This window comes from Taudactylus pleione, unplaced genomic scaffold (assembly GCF_031769625.1).
Source record: "Taudactylus pleione unplaced genomic scaffold, aTauple2 ptg000282l, whole genome shotgun sequence".
NCBI classification, from domain to species: domain Eukaryota; kingdom Metazoa; phylum Chordata; class Amphibia; order Anura; family Myobatrachidae; genus Taudactylus; species Taudactylus pleione.
In genome coordinates this window covers 12,999,651-13,017,570 of record NW_028284684.1, presented here as the reverse complement: position 1 = coordinate 13,017,570, position 17,920 = coordinate 12,999,651, and the positions used below count along the sequence as shown (strand labels likewise).

At 39.7% G+C, this 17,920-nt stretch overlaps 5 non-coding genes across 5 annotated transcripts; all 5 read right to left on the bottom strand.

The window, feature by feature from the left end:
* Window positions 1-1,234: 1,234 nt before the first annotated feature.
* On the bottom strand, window positions 1,235-1,306 carry TRNAD-GUC (transfer RNA aspartic acid (anticodon GUC)). Its single transcript has one exon. It is a non-coding gene; the product is annotated as a tRNA-Asp (tRNA).
* A 1,941-nt stretch (window positions 1,307-3,247) lies between these two features.
* TRNAD-GUC (transfer RNA aspartic acid (anticodon GUC)) lies at window positions 3,248-3,319 on the bottom strand. The gene has a single exon. It is a non-coding gene; the product is annotated as a tRNA-Asp (tRNA).
* A 1,943-nt stretch (window positions 3,320-5,262) lies between these two features.
* On the bottom strand, window positions 5,263-5,334 carry TRNAD-GUC (transfer RNA aspartic acid (anticodon GUC)). The gene has a single exon. It is a non-coding gene; the product is annotated as a tRNA-Asp (tRNA).
* Window positions 5,335-7,276: 1,942 nt separating this feature from the next.
* On the bottom strand, window positions 7,277-7,348 carry TRNAD-GUC (transfer RNA aspartic acid (anticodon GUC)). The gene has a single exon. It is a non-coding gene; the product is annotated as a tRNA-Asp (tRNA).
* Window positions 7,349-13,316: 5,968 nt separating this feature from the next.
* On the bottom strand, window positions 13,317-13,388 carry TRNAD-GUC (transfer RNA aspartic acid (anticodon GUC)). The gene has a single exon. It is a non-coding gene; the product is annotated as a tRNA-Asp (tRNA).
* Window positions 13,389-17,920: the final 4,532 nt, after the last annotated feature.

Here is a 17,920-nt window from a genome sequence, read left to right as displayed (position 1 = left end):
GTCCAATAAATGCTGGATTTGCCATGTTGTACATGTTCTAAGCAATATCTTTTAGATTATAGCTGATATAGGGCCTGATTCAGAGCCGCTTGCTGCTAGTGAGTGCTTGCTCAGAACAAGGGCGGTTTTTTATGTTTTGTATTTGTTTTTTTCTTTCATCAGGCCGCTCGCTAAGCTGTGGGTGACCTCCCACAGCTTTTGCGAGTGGCCTGGAGCCCATCGCGATTATCGTGACCATCAGGCTTGCGAGGAGACCCTGTGGAAGGGTCTGAGCTCTCACAAGCCCGAGTAAACTTCCTGCTCTAATAGAACAGGAAGTCCACTACTGACATCACTAGTGATGTCAGTAGGGCCACCCACAAACACCAGGCGTTCCTAAGGGAATGCCTGCATTTGTGCAGCCACCCCCCCCTCCCCGCATACAAAACGCGGTGAGTTATCAATCAACATTGACAGCCGCTCCGTCTTGTAGCTAGACCCATATCGATGGAGCAGCCGTCGCTGGACGGATCTTGCGCATGCACACGCCGGAGGCGGCGCATGGGTAGTGGGGGACCGTCGAACCACTTACGAGTGTTGTGCGCTTGCGAGTGTGTCTGAATCAGGCCCATAGTCCTTAGGAAAATTTTTGGGTGCTTGCCAAAGACATGTAAATGAAGTGCTTGTTAAAAAATAAAATCCATTCTACTAACCATTGCAAAATGGAATTTGGGTCTTGAGGACCCACCTCATGGAGTTGGGCTTAGACAGCACAAGAAAATTGCTTGAGAAGTTACTTGACCTATACTGTTCTTGAGAATGGGGCCCAGCAATGTGGTCTTTCAATGCTAGAAATGTCAAAATAATTCTGAATGTTGTAGTTTGATGTCCTAGAAAATGTGTGCAGTTTTCATTCCAAAAAGTGGCATACACCAATATGCCAACCTCCTTGCCTATATTTTATTTCTACATATAAAAATGTAAGTATGTATAAACCTTCCCAAAATACCAAACCATTCTGATTTATTCCATAGCCACCTAACGCCAACAAATGGTAATAGAAGTATATCATTACAGTTGGTACATTTTGTTTTCTCTATCTGCTATTCCATTTGTATGGATCTATGAGGGTTTCCTTTAAGTACACATCTCAATATATTATAGTTTGGGTTGTTATTTATGCATGCCATAACATTTGTATTATTATTTTTCCACTGTGTCTGAAATGGAATATTGGAGAAATAAAAGTTATAGCCTCCCCGTCGGGGAATTGAACCCCGGTCTCCCGCGTGACAGGCGGGGATACTCACCACTATACTAACAAGGATCGGCTGTGCGTTGTGATTTCTGGTCCAGTCCAGAAAAGTGATGTTCAACTAAGAGTTGTTATAATTTCCTTGGGTAATGAAAATGATTGAAATCATTTATACATCAATTTGTTAGTGTACTCTTTCACCATATATCAGATCCATGTCGATTCTTCTGCATCATGAGCTAGGTCAAATGCTTATAGAAATTGCCCCAGCTATCATTTTCTTACTCTACCCATGTCCGATAATCCCTGGACTGAGATGTTCTAGGATGTTACTGTTGATTTGCCAGTGTTTATAGGTATTTCTATGAATTGATTTATGGTTGACCATTTCTGATGCTTGATTGTATATTTAGTAATTCAAGATCCTTTAAAAAGCTCAAATGAATTTAGCAAAACCCATTACCCCTTATCAACTTTTTTCTAATTAGAATTTGCTTAGAAATCCTTGAATGGCTAAAAGACTATTATGCTAGAGACCAATGGTAGCTCTGCATGAGGAATATTAAACTCCAAATCTCTTCTGCTAAATTATGCCCAAATTATGTGAATGCTATAAAAATTGATAATTTATTCTATTATTCAGCTACTGTTTCCAACTTAATTAAAAAATATATATATATGTATATATTCACTCTTCTTTTAAGGCACCAATAAATATCTATGCATTTTCTGGATATTCTATACCATACAATTTTAATACATGGGAATCCTGAATATAAAGTCCAATAAATGCTGGATTTGCCATGTTGTACATGTTCTAAGCAATATCTTTTAGATTATAGCTGATATAGGGCCTGATTCAGAGCCGCTTGCTGCTAGTGAGTGCTTGCTCAGAACAAGGGCGGTTTTTTATGTTTTGTATTTGTTTTTTTCTTTCATCAGGCCACTCGCTAAGCTGTGGGTGACCTCCCACAGCTTTTGCGAGTGGCCTGGAGCCCATCACGATTATCGTGACCATCAGGCTTGCGAGGAGACCCTGTGGAAGGGTCTGAGCTCTCACAAGCCCGAGTAAACTTCCTGCTCTAATAGAACAGGAAGTCCACTACTGACATCACTAGTGATGTCAGTAGGGCCACCCACAAACACCAGGCGTTCCTAAGGGAATGCCTGCATTTGTGCAGCCACCCCCCCTCCCCGCATACAAAACGCGGTGAGTTATCAATCAACATTGACAGCCGCTCCGTCTTGTAGCTAGACCCATATCGATGGAGCAGCCGTCGCTGGACGGATCTTGCGCATGCACACGCCGGAGGCGGCGCATGGGTAGTGGGGGACCGTCGAACCACTTACGAGTGTTGTGCGCTTGCGAGTGTGTCTGAATCATGCCCATAGTCCTTAGGAAAATTTTTGGGTGCTTGCCAAAGACATGTAAATGAAGTGCTTGTTAAAAAATAAAATCCATTCTACTAACCATTGCAAAATGGAATTTGGGTCTTGAGGACCCACCTCATGGAGTTGGGCTTAGACAGCACAAGAAAATTGCTTGAGAAGTTACTTGACCTATACTGTTCTTGAGAATGGGGCCCAACAATGTGGTCTTTCAATGCTAGAAATGTCAAAATAATTCTGAATGTTGTAGTTTGATGTCCTAGAAAATGTGTGCAGTTTTCATTCCAAAAAGTGGCATACACCAATATGCCAACCTCCTTGCCTATATTTTATTTCTACATATAAAAATGTAAGTATGTATAAACCTTCCCAAAATACCAAACCATTCTGATTTATTCCATAGCCACCTAACGCCAACAAATGGTAATAGAAGTATATCATTACAGTTGGTACATTTTGTTTTCTCTATCTGCTATTCCATTTGTATGGATCTATGAGGGTTTCCTTTAAGTACACATCTCAATATATTATAGTTTGGGTTGTTATTTATGCATGCCATAACATTTGTATTATTATTTTTCCACTGTGTCTGAAATGGAATATTGGAGAAATAAAAGTTATAGCCTCCCCGTCGGGGAATTGAACCCCGGTCTCCCGCGTGACAGGCGGGGATACTCACCACTATACTAACAAGGATCGGCTGTGCGTTGTGATTTCTGGTCCAGTCCAGAAAAGTGATGTTCAACTAAGAGTTGTTATAATTTCCTTGGGTAATGAAAATGATTGAAATCATTTATACATCAATTTGTTAGTGTACTCTTTCACCATATATCAGATCCATGTCGATTCTTCTGCATCATGAGCTAGGTCAAATGCTTATAGAAATTGCCCCAGCTATCATTTTCTTACTCTACCCATGTCCGATAATCCCTGGACTGAGATGTTCTAGGATGTTACTGTTGATTTGCCAGTGTTTATAGATATTTCTATGAATTGATTTATGGTTGACCATTTCTGATGCTTGATTGTATATTTAGTAATTCAAGATCCTTTAAAAAGCTCAAATGAATTTAGCAAAACCCATTACCCCTTATCAACTTTTTTCTAATTAGAATTTGCTTAGAAATCCTTGAATGGCTAAAAGACTATTATGCTAGAGACCAATGGTAGCTCTGCATGAGGAATATTAAACTCCAAATCTCTTCTGCTAAATTATGCCCAAATTATGTGAATGCTATAAAAATTGATAATTTATTCTATTATTCAGCTACTGTTTCCAACTTAATTAAAAAAAATATATATATGTATATATTCACTCTTCTTTTAAGGCACCAATAAATATCTATGCATTTTCTGGATATTCTATACCATACAATTTTAATACATGGGAATCCTGAATATAAAGTCCAATAAATGCTGGATTTGCCATGTTGTACATGTTCTAAGCAATATCTTTTAGATTATAGCTGATATAGGGCCTGATTCAGAGCCGCTTGCTGCTAGTGAGTGCTTGCTCAGAACAAGGGCGGTTTTTTATGTTTTGTATTTGTTTTTTTCTTTCATCAGGCCACTCGCTAAGCTGTGGGTGACCTCCCACAGCTTTTGCGAGTGGCCTGGAGCCCATCACGATTATCGTGACCATCAGGCTTGCGAGGAGACCCTGTGGAAGGGTCTGAGCTCTCACAAGCCCGAGTAAACTTCCTGCTCTAATAGAACAGGAAGTCCACTACTGACATCACTAGTGATGTCAGTAGGGCCACCCACAAACACCAGGCGTTCCTAAGGGAATGCCTGCATTTGTGCAGCCACCCCCCCCCTCACCGCATACAAAACGCGGTGAGTTATCAATCAACATTGACAGCCGCTCCGTCTTGTAGCTAGACCCATATCGATGGAGCAGCTGTCGCTGGACGGATCTTGCGCATGCACACGCCGGAGGCGGCGCATGGGTAGTGGGGGACCGTCGAACCACTTACGAGTGTTGTGCGCTTGCGAGTGTGTCTGAATCAGGCCCATAGTCCTTAGGAAAATTTTTGGGTGCTTGCCAAAGACATGTAAATGAAGTGCTTGTTAAAAAATAAAATCCATTCTACTAACCATTGCAAAATGGAATTTGGGTCTTGAGGACCCACCTCATGGAGTTGGGCTTAGACAGCACAAGAAAATTGCTTGAGAAGTTACTTGACCTATACTGTTCTTGAGAATGGGGCCCAGCAATGTGGTCTTTCAATGCTAGAAATGTCAAAATAATTCTGAATGTTGTAGTTTGATGTCCTAGAAAATGTGTGCAGTTTTCATTCCAAAAAGTGGCATACACCAATATGCCAACCTCCTTGCCTATATTTTATTTCTACATATAAAAATGTAAGTATGTATAAACCTTCCCAAAATACCAAACCATTCTGATTTATTCCATAGCCACCTAACGCCAACAAATGGTAATAGAAGTATATCATTACAGTTGGTACATTTTGTTTTCTCTATCTGCTATTCCATTTGTATGGATCTATGAGGGTTTCCTTTAAGTACACATCTCAATATATTATAGTTTGGGTTGTTATTTATGCATGCCATAACATTTGTATTATTATTTTTCCACTGTGTCTGAAATGGAATATTGGAGAAATAAAAGTTATAGCCTCCCCGTCGGGGAATTGAACCCCGGTCTCCCGCGTGACAGGCGGGGATACTCACCACTATACTAACGAGGATCGGCTGTGCGTTGTGATTTCTGGTCCAGTCCAGAAAAGTGATGTTCAACTAAGAGTTGTTATAATTTCCTTGGGTAATGAAAATGATTGAAATCATTTATACATCAATTTGTTAGTGTACTCTTTCACCATATATCAGATCCATGTCGATTCTTCTGCATCATGAGCTAGGTCAAATGCTTATAGAAATTGCCCCAGCTATCATTTTCTTACTCTACCCATGTCCGATAATCCCTGGACTGAGATGTTCTAGGATGTTACTGTTGATTTGCCAGTGTTTATAGGTATTTCTATGAATTGATTTATGGTTGACCATTTCTGATGCTTGATTGTATATTTAGTAATTCAAGATCCTTTAAAAAGCTCAAATGAATTTAGCAAAACCCATTACCCCTTATCAACTTTTTTCTAATTAGAATTTGCTTAGAAATCCTTGAATGGCTAAAAGACTATTATGCTAGAGACCAATGGTAGCTCTGCATGAGGAATATTAAACTCCAAATCTCTTCTGCTAAATTATGCCCAAATTATGTGAATGCTATAAAAATTGATAATTTATTCTATTATTCAGCTACTGTTTCCAACTTAATTAAAAAAAATATATATATGTATATATTCACTCTTCTTTTAAGGCACCAATAAATATCTATGCATTTTCTGGATATTCTATACCATACAATTTTAATACATGGGAATCCTGAATATAAAGTCCAATAAATGCTGGATTTGCCATGTTGTACATGTTCTAAGCAATATCTTTTAGATTATAGCTGATATAGGGCCTGATTCAGAGCCGCTTGCTGCTAGTGAGTGCTTGCTCAGAACAAGGGCGGTTTTTTATGTTTTGTATTTGTTTTTTTCTTTCATCAGGCCACTCGCTAAGCTGTGGGTGACCTCCCACAGCTTTTGCGAGTGGCCTGGAGCCCATCACGATTATCGTGACCATCAGGCTTGCGAGGAGACCCTGTGGAAGGGTCTGAGCTCTCACAAGCCCGAGTAAACTTCCTGCTCTAATAGAACAGGAAGTCCACTACTGACATCACTAGTGATGTCAGTAGGGCCACCCACAAACACCAGGCGTTCCTAAGGGAATGCCTGCATTTGTGCAGCCACCCCCCCCTCCCCGCATACAAAACGCGGTGAGTTATCAATCAACATTGACAGCCGCTCCGTCTTGTAGCTAGACCCATATCGATGGAGCAGCCGTCGCTGGACGGATCTTGCGCATGCACACGCCGGAGGCGGCGCATGGGTAGTGGGGGACCGTCGAACCACTTACGAGTGTTGTGCGCTTGCGAGTGTGTCTGAATCAGGCCCATAGTCCTTAGGAAAATTTTTGGGTGCTTGCCAAAGACATGTAAATGAAGTGCTTGTTAAAAAATAAAATCCATTCTACTAACCATTGCAAAATGGAATTTGGGTCTTGAGGACCCACCTCATGGAGTTGGGCTTAGACAGCACAAGAAAATTGCTTGAGAAGTTACTTGACCTATACTGTTCTTGAGAATGGGGCCCAGCAATGTGGTCTTTCAATGCTAGAAATGTCAAAATAATTCTGAATGTTGTAGTTTGATGTCCTAGAAAATGTGTGCAGTTTTCATTCCAAAAAGTGGCATACACCAATATGCCAACCTCCTTGCCTATATTTTATTTCTACATATAAAAATGTAAGTATGTATAAACCTTCCCAAAATACCAAACCATTCTGATTTATTCCATAGCCAACTAACGCCAACAAATGGTAATAGAAGTATATCATTACAGTTGGTACATTTTGTTTTCTCTATCTGCTATTCCATTTGTATGGATCTATGAGGGTTTCCTTTAAGTACACATCTCAATATATTATAGTTTGGGTTGTTATTTATGCATGCCATAACATTTGTATTATTATTTTTCCACTGTGTCTGAAATGGAATATTGGAGAAATAAAAGTTATAGCCTCCCCGTCGGGGAATTGAACCCCGGTCTCCCGCGTGACAGGCGGGGATACTCACCACTATACTAACGAGGATCAGCTGTGTGCTGTGATTTCTGGTCCAGTCCAGAAAAGTGATTTTCAACTAAGAGTTGATATAATTTCCTTGAGTAATGAAAATGATTGAAATCATTTATACATCAATTTGTTAGTGTACTCTTTCACCATATATCAGATCCATGTCGATTCTTCTGCATCATGAGCTAGGTCAAATGCTTATAGAAATTGCCCCAGCTATCATTTTCTTACTCTACCCATGTCCGATAATCCCTGGACTGAGATGTTCTAGGATGCTACTGTTGATTTGCCAGTGTTTATAGGTATTTCTATGAATTGATTTATGGTTGACCATTTCTGATGCTTGATTGTATATTTAGTAATTCAAGATCCTTTAAAAAGCTCAAATGAATTTAGCAAAACCCATTACCCCTTATCAACTTTTTTCTAATTAGAATTTGCTTAGAAATCCTTGAATGGCTAAAAGACTATTATGCTAGAGACCAATGGTAGCTCTGCATGAGGAATATTAAACTCCAAATCTCTTCTGCTAAATTATGCCCAAATTATGTGAATGCTATAAAAATTGATAATTTATTCTATTATTCAGCTACTGTTTCCAACTTAATTAAAAAAAATATATATATGTATATATTCACTCTTCTTTTAAGGCACCAATAAATATCTATGCATTTTCTGGATATTCTATACCATACAATTTTAATACATGGGAATCCTGAATATAAAGTCCAATAAATGCTGGATTTGCCATGTTGTACATGTTCTAAGCAATATCTTTTAGATTATAGCTGATATAGGGCCTGATTCAGAGCCGCTTGCTGCTAGTGAGTGCTTGCTCAGAACAAGGGCGGTTTTTTATGTTTTGTATTTGTTTTTTTCTTTCATCAGGCCGCTCGCTAAGCTGTGGGTGACCTCCCACAGCTTTTGCGAGTGGCCTGGAGCCCATCGCGATTATCGTGACCATCAGGCTTGCGAGGAGACCCTGTGGAAGGGTCTGAGCTCTCACAAGCCCGAGTAAACTTCCTGCTCTAATAGAACAGGAAGTCCACTACTGACATCACTAGTGATGTCAGTAGGGCCACCCACAAACACCAGGCGTTCCTAAGGGAATGCCTGCATTTGTGCAGCCACCCCCCCCTCCCCGCATACAAAACGCGGTGAGTTATCAATCAACATTGACAGCCGCTCCGTCTTGTAGCTAGACCCATATCGATGGAGCAGCCGTCGCTGGACGGATCTTGCGCATGCACACGCCGGAGGCGGCGCATGGGTAGTGGGGGACCGTCGAACCACTTACGAGTGTTGTGCGCTTGCGAGTGTGTCTGAATCAGGCCCATAGTCCTTAGGAAAATTTTTGGGTGCTTGCCAAAGACATGTAAATGAAGTGCTTGTTAAAAAATAAAATCCATTCTACTAACCATTGCAAAATGGAATTTGGGTCTTGAGGACCTACCTCATGGAGTTGGGCTTAGACAGCACAAGAAAATTGCTTGAGAAGTTACTTGACCTATACTGTTCTTGAGAATGGGGCCCAACAATGTGGTCTTTCAATGCTAGAAATGTCAAAATAATTCTGAATGTTGTAGTTTGATGTCCTAGAAAATGTGTGCAGTTTTCATTCCAAAAAGTGGCATACACCAATATGCCAACCTCCTTGCCTATATTTTATTTCTACATATAAAAATGTAAGTATGTATAAACCTTCCCAAAATACCAAACCATTCTGATTTATTCCATAGCCACCTAACGCCAACAAATGGTAATAGAAGTATATCATTACAGTTGGTACATTTTGTTTTCTCTATCTGCTATTCCATTTGTATGGATCTATGAGGGTTTCCTTTAAGTACACATCTCAATATATTATAGTTTGGGTTGTTATTTATGCATGCCATAACATTTGTATTATTATTTTTCCACTGTGTCTGAAATGGAATATTGGAGAAATAAAAGTTATAGCCTCCCCGTCGGGGAATTGAACCCCGGTCTCCCGCGTGACAGGCGGGGATACTCACCACTATTCTAACAAGGATCAGCTGTGTGCTGTGATTTCTGGTCCAGTCCAGAAAAGTGATTTTCAACTAAGAGTTGATATAATTTCCTTGGGTAATGAAAATGATTGAAATCATTTATACATCAATTTGTTAGTGTACTCTTTCACCATATATCAGATCCATGTCGATTCTTCTGCATCATGAGCTAGGTCAAATGCTTATAGAAATTGCCCCAGCTATCATTTTCTTACTCTACCCATGTCCGATAATCCCTGGACTGAGATGTTCTAGGATTTTACTGTTGATTTGCCAGTGTTTATAGGTATTTCTATGAATTGATTTATGGTTGACCATTTCTGATGCTTGATTGTATATTTAGTAATTCAAGATCCTTTAAAAAGCTCAAATGAATTTAGCAAAACCCATTACCCCTTATCAACTTTTTTCTAATTAGAATTTGCTTAGAAATCCTTGAATGGCTAAAAGACTATTATGCTAGAGACCAATGGTAGCTCTGCATGAGGAATATTAAACTCCAAATCTCTTCTGCTAAATTATGCCCAAATTATGTGAATGCTATAAAAATTGATAATTTATTCTATTATTCAGCTACTGTTTCCAACTTAATTAAAAAAAAAATATATATGTATATATTCACTCTTCTTTTAAGGCACCAATAAATATCTATGCATTTTCTGGATATTCTATACCATACAATTTTAATACATGGGAATCCTGAATATAAAGTCCAATAAATGCTGGATTTGCCATGTTGTACATGTTCTAAGCAATATCTTTTAGATTATAGCTGATATAGGGCCTGATTCAGAGCCGCTTGCTGCTAGTGAGTGCTTGCTCAGAACAAGGGCGGTTTTTTATGTTTTGTATTTGTTTTTTGCTTTCATCAGGCCGCTCGCTAAGCTGTGGGTGACCTCCCACAGCTTTTGCGAGTGGCCTGGAGCCCATCGCGATTATCGTGACCATCAGGCTTGCGAGGAGACCCTGTGGAAGGGTCTGAGCTCTCACAAGCCCGAGTAAACTTCCTGCTCTAATAGAACAGGAAGTCCACTACTGACATCACTAGTGATGTCAGTAGGGCCACCCACAAACACCAGGCGTTCCTAAGGGAATGCCTGCATTTGTGCAGCCACCCCCCCCTCCCCGCATACAAAACGCGGTGAGTTATCAATCAACATTGACAGCCGCTCCGTCTTGTAGCTAGACCCATATCGATGGAGCAGCCGTCGCTGGACGGATCTTGCGCATGCACACGCCGGAGGCGGCGCATGGGTAGTGGGTGACCGTCGAACCACTTACGAGTGTTGTGCGCTTGCGAGTGTGTCTGAATCAGGCCCATAGTCCTTAGGAAAATTTTTGGGTGCTTGCCAAAGACATGTAAATGAAGTGCTTGTTAAAAAATAAAATCCATTCTACTAACCATTGCAAAATGGAATTTGGGTCTTGAGGACCTACCTCATGGAGTTGGGCTTAGACAGCACAAGAAAATTGCTTGAGAAGTTACTTGACCTATACTGTTCTTGAGAATGGGGCCCAGCAATGTGGTCTTTCAATGCTAGAAATGTCAAATAATTCTGAATGTTGTAGTTTGATGTCCTAGAAAATGTGTGCAGTTTTCATTCCAAAAAGTGGCATACACCAATATGCCAACCTCCTTGCCTATATTTTATTTCTACATATAAAAATGTAAGTATGTATAAACCTTCCCAAAATACCAAACCATTCTGATTTATTCCATAGCCACCTAACGCCAACAAATGGTAATAGAAGTATATCATTACAGTTGGTACATTTTGTTTTCTCTATCTGCTATTCCATTTGTATGGATCTATGAGGGTTTCCTTTAAGTACACATCTCAATATATTATAGTTTGGGTTGTTATTTATGCATGCCATAACATTTGTATTATTATTTTTCCACTGTGTCTGAAATGGAATATTGGAGAAATAAAAGTTATAGCCTCCCCGTCGGGGAAATGAAGCCCGGTCTCCCGCGTGACAGGCGGGGATACTCACCACTATACTAACGAGGATCGGCTGTGTGCTGTGATTTCTGGTCCAGTCCAGAAAAGTGATTTTCAACTAAGAGTTGATATAATTTCCTTGGGTAATGAAAATGATTGAAATCATTTATACATCAATTTGTTAGTGTACTCTTTCACCATATATCAGATCCATGTCGATTCTTCTGCATCATGAGCTAGGTCAAATGCTTATAGAAATTGCCCCAGCTATCATTTTCTTACTCTACCCATGTCCGATAATCCCTGGACTGAGATGTTCTAGGATTTTACTGTTGATTTGCCAGTGTTTATAGGTATTTCTATGAATTGATTTATGGTTGACCATTTCTGATGCTTGATTGTATATTTAGTAATTCAAGATCCTTTAAAAAGCTCAAATGAATTTAGCAAAACCCATTACCCCTTATCAACTTTTTTCTAATTAGAATTTGCTTAGAAATCCTTGAATGGCTAAAAGACTATTATGCTAGAGACCAATGGTAGCTCTGCATGAGGAATATTAAACTCCAAATCTCTTCTGCTAAATTATGCCCAAATTATGTGAATGCTATAAAAATTGATAATTTATTCTATTATTCAGCTACTGTTTCCAACTTAATTAAAAAAAATATATATATGTATATATTCACTCTTCTTTTAAGGCACCAATAAATATCTATGCATTTTCTGGATATTCTATACCATACAATTTTAATACATGGGAATCCTGAATATAAAGTCCAATAAATGCTGGATTTGCCATGTTGTACATGTTCTAAGCAATATCTTTTAGATTATAGCTGATATAGGGCCTGATTCAGAGCCGCTTGCTGCTAGTGAGTGCTTGCTCAGAACAAGGGCGGTTTTTTATGTTTTGTATTTGTTTTTTTCTTTCATCAGGCCGCTCGCTAAGCTGTGGGTGACCTCCCACAGCTTTTGCGAGTGGCCTGGAGCCCATCGCAATTATCGTGACCATCAGGCTTGCGAGGAGACCCTGTGGAAGGGTCTGAGCTCTCACAAGCCCGAGTAAACTTCCTGCTCTAATAGAACAGGAAGTCCACTACTGACATCACTAGTGATGTCAGTAGGGCCACCCACAAACACCAGGCGTTCCTAAGGGAATGCCTGCATTTGTGCAGCCACCCCCCCTCCCCGCATACAAAACGCGGTGAGTTATCAATCAACATTGACAGCCGCTCCGTCTTGTAGCTAGACCCATATCGATGGAGCAGCCATCGCTGGACGGATCTTGCGCATGCACACGCCGGAGGCGGCGCATGGGTAGTGGGGGACCGTCGAACCACTTACGAGTGTTGTGCGCTTGCGAGTGTGTCTGAATCATGCCCATAGTCCTTAAGAAAATTTTTGGGTGCTTGCCAAAGACATGTAAATGAAGTGCTTGTTAAAAAATAAAATCCATTCTACTAACCATTGCAAAATGGAATTTGGGTCTTGAGGACCCACCTCATGGAGTTGGGCTTAGACAGCACAAGAAAATTGCTTGAGAAGTTACTTGACCTATACTGTTCTTGAGAATGGGGCCCAACAATGTGGTCTTTCAATGCTAGAAATGTCAAAATAATTCTGAATGTTGTAGTTTGATGTCCTAGAAAATGTGTGCAGTTTTCATTCCAAAAAGTGGCATACACCAATATGCCAAGCTCCTTGCCTATATTTTATTTCTACATATAAAAATGTAAGTATGTATAAACCTTCCCAAAATACCAAACCATTCTGATTTATTCCATAGCCACCTAACGCCAACAAATGGTAATAGAAGTATATCATTACAGTTGGTACATTTTGTTTTCTCTATCTGCTATTCCATTTGTATGGATCTATGAGGGTTTCCTTTAAGTACACATCTCAATATATTATAGTTTGGGTTGTTATTTATGCATGCCATAACATTTGTATTATTATTTTTCCACTGTGTCTGAAATGGAATATTGGAGAAATTAAAGTTATAGCCTCCCCGTCGGGGAATTGAACCCCGGTCTCCCGCGTGACAGGCGGGGATACTCACCACTATACTAACGAGGATCGGCTGTGTGCTGTGATTTCTGGTCCAGTCCAGAAAAGTGATGTTCAACTAAGAGTTGTTATAATTTCCTTGGGTAATGAAAATGATTGAAATCATTTATACATCAATTTGTTAGTGTACTCTTTCACCATATATCAGATCCATGTCGATTCTTCTGCATCATGAGCTAGGTCAAATGCTTATAGAAATTGCCCCAGCTATCATTTTCTTACTCTACCCATGTCCGATAATCCCTGGACTGAGATGTTCTAGGATTTTACTGTTGATTTGCCAGTGTTTATAGGTATTTCTATGAATTGATTTATGGTTGACCATTTCTGATGCTTGATTGTATATTTAGTAATTCAAGATCCTTTAAAAAGCTCAAATGAATTTAGCAAAACCCATTACCCCTTATCAACTTTTTTCTAATTAGAATTTGCTTAGAAATCCTTGAATGGCTAAAAGACTATTATGCTAGAGACCAATGGTAGCTCTGCATGAGGAATATTAAACTCCAAATCTCTTCTGCTAAATTATGCCCAAATTATGTGAATGCTATAAAAATTGATAATTTATTCTATTATTCAGCTACTGTTTCCAACTTAATTAAAAAAAATATATATATGTATATATTCACTCTTCTTTTAAGGCACCAATAAATATCTATGCATTTTCTGGATATTCTATACCATACAATTTTAATACATGGGAATCCTGAATATAAAGTCCAATAAATGCTGGATTTGCCATGTTGTACATGTTCTAAGCAATATCTTTTAGATTATAGCTGATATAGGGCCTGATTCAGAGCCGCTTGCTGCTAGTGAGTGCTTGCTCAGAACAAGGGCGGTTTTTTATGTTTTGTATTTGTTTTTTGCTTTCATCAGGCCGCTCGCTAAGCTGTGGGTGACCTCCCACAGCTTTTGCGAGTGGCCTGGAGCCCATCGCGATTATCGTGACCATCAGGCTTGCGAGGAGACCCTGTGGAAGGGTCTGAGCTCTCACAAGCCCGAGTAAACTTCCTGCTCTAATAGAACAGGAAGTCCACTACTGACATCACTAGTGATGTCAGTAGGGCCACCCACAAACACCAGGCGTTCCTAAGGGAATGCCTGCATTTGTGCAGCCACCCCCCCCTCCCCGCATACAAAACGCGGTGAGTTATCAATCAACATTGACAGCCGCTCCGTCTTGTAGCTAGACCCATATCGATGGAGCAGCCATCGCTGGACGGATCTTGCGCATGCACACGCCGGAGGCGGCGCATGGGTAGTGGGTGACCGTCGAACCACTTACGAGTGTTGTGCGCTTGCGAGTGTGTCTGAATCAGGCCCATAGTCCTTAGGAAAATTTTTGGGTGCTTGCCAAAGACATGTAAATGAAGTGCTTGTTAAAAAATAAAATCCATTCTACTAACCATTGCAAAATGGAATTTGGGTCTTGAGGACCTACCTCATGGAGTTGGGCTTAGACAGCACAAGAAAATTGCTTGAGAAGTTACTTGACCTATACTGTTCTTGAGAATGGGGCCCAGCAATGTGGTCTTTCAATGCTAGAAATGTCAAAATAATTCTGAATGTTGTAGTTTGATGTCCTAGAAAATGTGTGCAGTTTTCATTCCAAAAAGTGGCATACACCAATATGCCAACCTCCTTGCCTATATTTTATTTCTACATATAAAAATGTAAGTATGTATAAACCTTCCCAAAATACCAAACCATTCTGATTTATTCCATAGCCACCTAACGCCAACAAATGGTAATAGAAGTATATCATTACAGTTGGTACATTTTGTTTTCTCTATCTGCTATTCCATTTGTATGGATCTATGAGGGTTTCCTTTAAGTACACATCTCAATATATTATAGTTTGGGTTGTTATTTATGCATGCCATAACATTTGTATTATTATTTTTCCACTGTGTCTGAAATGGAATATTGGAGAAATAAAAGTTATAGCCTCCCCGTCGGGGAAATGAAGCCCGGTCTCCCGCGTGACAGGCGGGGATACTCACCACTATACTAACGAGGATCGGCTGTGTGCTGTGATTTCTGGTCCAGTCCAGAAAAGTGATTTTCAACTAAGAGTTGATATAATTTCCTTGGGTAATGAAAATGATTGAAATCATTTATACATCAATTTGTTAGTGTACTCTTTCACCATATATCAGATCCATGTCGATTCTTCTGCATCATGAGCTAGGTCAAATGCTTATAGAAATTGCCCCAGCTATCATTTTCTTACTCTACCCATGTCCGATAATCCCTGGACTGAGATGTTCTAGGATTTTACTGTTGATTTGCCAGTGTTTATAGGTATTTCTATGAATTGATTTATGGTTGACCATTTCTGATGCTTGATTGTATATTTAGTAATTCAAGATCCTTTAAAAAGCTCAAATGAATTTAGCAAAACCCATTACCCCTTATCAACTTTTTTCTAATTAGAATTTGCTTAGAAATCCTTGAATGGCTAAAAGACTATTATGCTAGAGACCAATGGTAGCTCTGCATGAGGAATATTAAACTCCAAATCTCTTCTGCTAAATTATGCCCAAATTATGTGAATGCTATAAAAATTGATAATTTATTCTATTATTCAGCTACTGTTTCCAACTTAATTAAAAAAAATATATATATGTATATATTCACTCTTCTTTTAAGGCACCAATAAATATCTATGCATTTTCTGGATATTCTATACCATACAATTTTAATACATGGGAATCCTGAATATAAAGTCCAATAAATGCTGGATTTGCCATGTTGTACATGTTCTAAGCAATATCTTTTAGATTATAGCTGATATAGGGCCTGATTCAGAGCCGCTTGCTGCTAGTGAGTGCTTGCTCAGAACAAGGGCGGTTTTTTATGTTTTGTATTTGTTTTTTTCTTTCATCAGGCCGCTCGCTAAGCTGTGGGTGACCTCCCACAGCTTTTGCGAGTGGCCTTGAGCCCATCGCAATTATCGTGACCATCAGGCTTGCGAGGAGACCCTGTGGAAGGGTCTGAGCTCTCACAAGCCCGAGTAAACTTCCTGCTCTAATAGAACAGGAAGTCCACTACTGACATCACTAGTGATGTCAGTAGGGCCACCCACAAACACCAGGCGTTCCTAAGGGAATGCCTGCATTTGTGCAGCCACCCCCCCTCCCCGCATACAAAACGCGGTGAGTTATCAATCAACATTGACAGCCGCTCCGTCTTGTAGCTAGACCCATATCGATGGAGCAGCCGTCGCTGGACGGATCTTGCGCATGCACACACCGGAGGCGGCGCATGGGTAGTGGGGGACCGTCGAACCACTTACGAGTGTTGTGCGCTTGCGAGTGTGTCTGAATCAGGCCCATAGTCCTTAGGAAAATTTTTGGGTGCTTGCCAAAGACATGTAAATGAAGTGCTTGTTAAAAAATAAAATCCATTCTACTAACCATTGCAAAATGGAATTTGGGTCTTGAGGACCTACCTCATGGAGTTGGGCTTAGACAGCACAAGAAAATTGCTTGAGAAGTTACTTGACCTATACTGTTCTTGAGAATGGGGCCCAGCAATGTGGTCTTTCAATGCTAGAAATGTCAAAATAATTCTGAATGTTGTAGTTTGATGTCCTAGAAAATGTGTGCAGTTTTCATTCCAAAAAGTGGCATACACCAATATGCCAACCTCCTTGCCTATATTTTATTTCTACATATAAAAATGTAAGTATGTATAAACCTTCCCAAAATACCAAACCATTCTGATTTATTCCATAGCCACCTAACGCCAACAAATGGTAATAGAAGTATATCATTACAGTTGGTACATTTTGTTTTCTCTATCTGCTATTCCATTTGTATGGATCTATGAGGGTTTCCTTTAAGTACACATCTCAATATATTATAGTTTGGGTTGTTATTTATGCATGCCATAACATTTGTATTATTATTTTTCCACTGTGTCTGAAATGGAATATTGGAGAAATAAAAGTTATAGCCTCCCCGTCGGGGAAATGAAGCCCGGTCTCCCGCGTGACAGGCGGGGATACTCACCACTATACTAACGAGGATCGGCTGTGTGCTGTGATTTCTGGTCCAGTCCAGAAAAGTGATTTTCAACTAAGAGTTGATATAATTTCCTTGGGTAATGAAAATGATTGAAATCATTTATACATCAATTTGTTAGTGTACTCTTTCACCATATATCAGATCCATGTCGATTCTTCTGCATCATGAGCTAGGTCAAATGCTTATAGAAATTGCCCCAGCTATCATTTTCTTACTCTACCCATGTCCGATAATCCCTGGACTGAGATGTTCTAGGATTTTACTGTTGATTTGCCAGTGTTTATAGGTATTTCTATGAATTGATTTATGGTTGACCATTTCTGATGCTTGATTGTATATTTAGTAATTCAAGATCCTTTAAAAAGCTCAAATGAATTTAGCAAAACCCATTACCCCTTATCAACTTTTTTCTAATTAGAATTTGCTTAGAAATCCTTGAATGGCTAAAAGACTATTATGCTAGAGACCAATGGTAGCTCTGCATGAGGAATATTAAACTCCAAATCT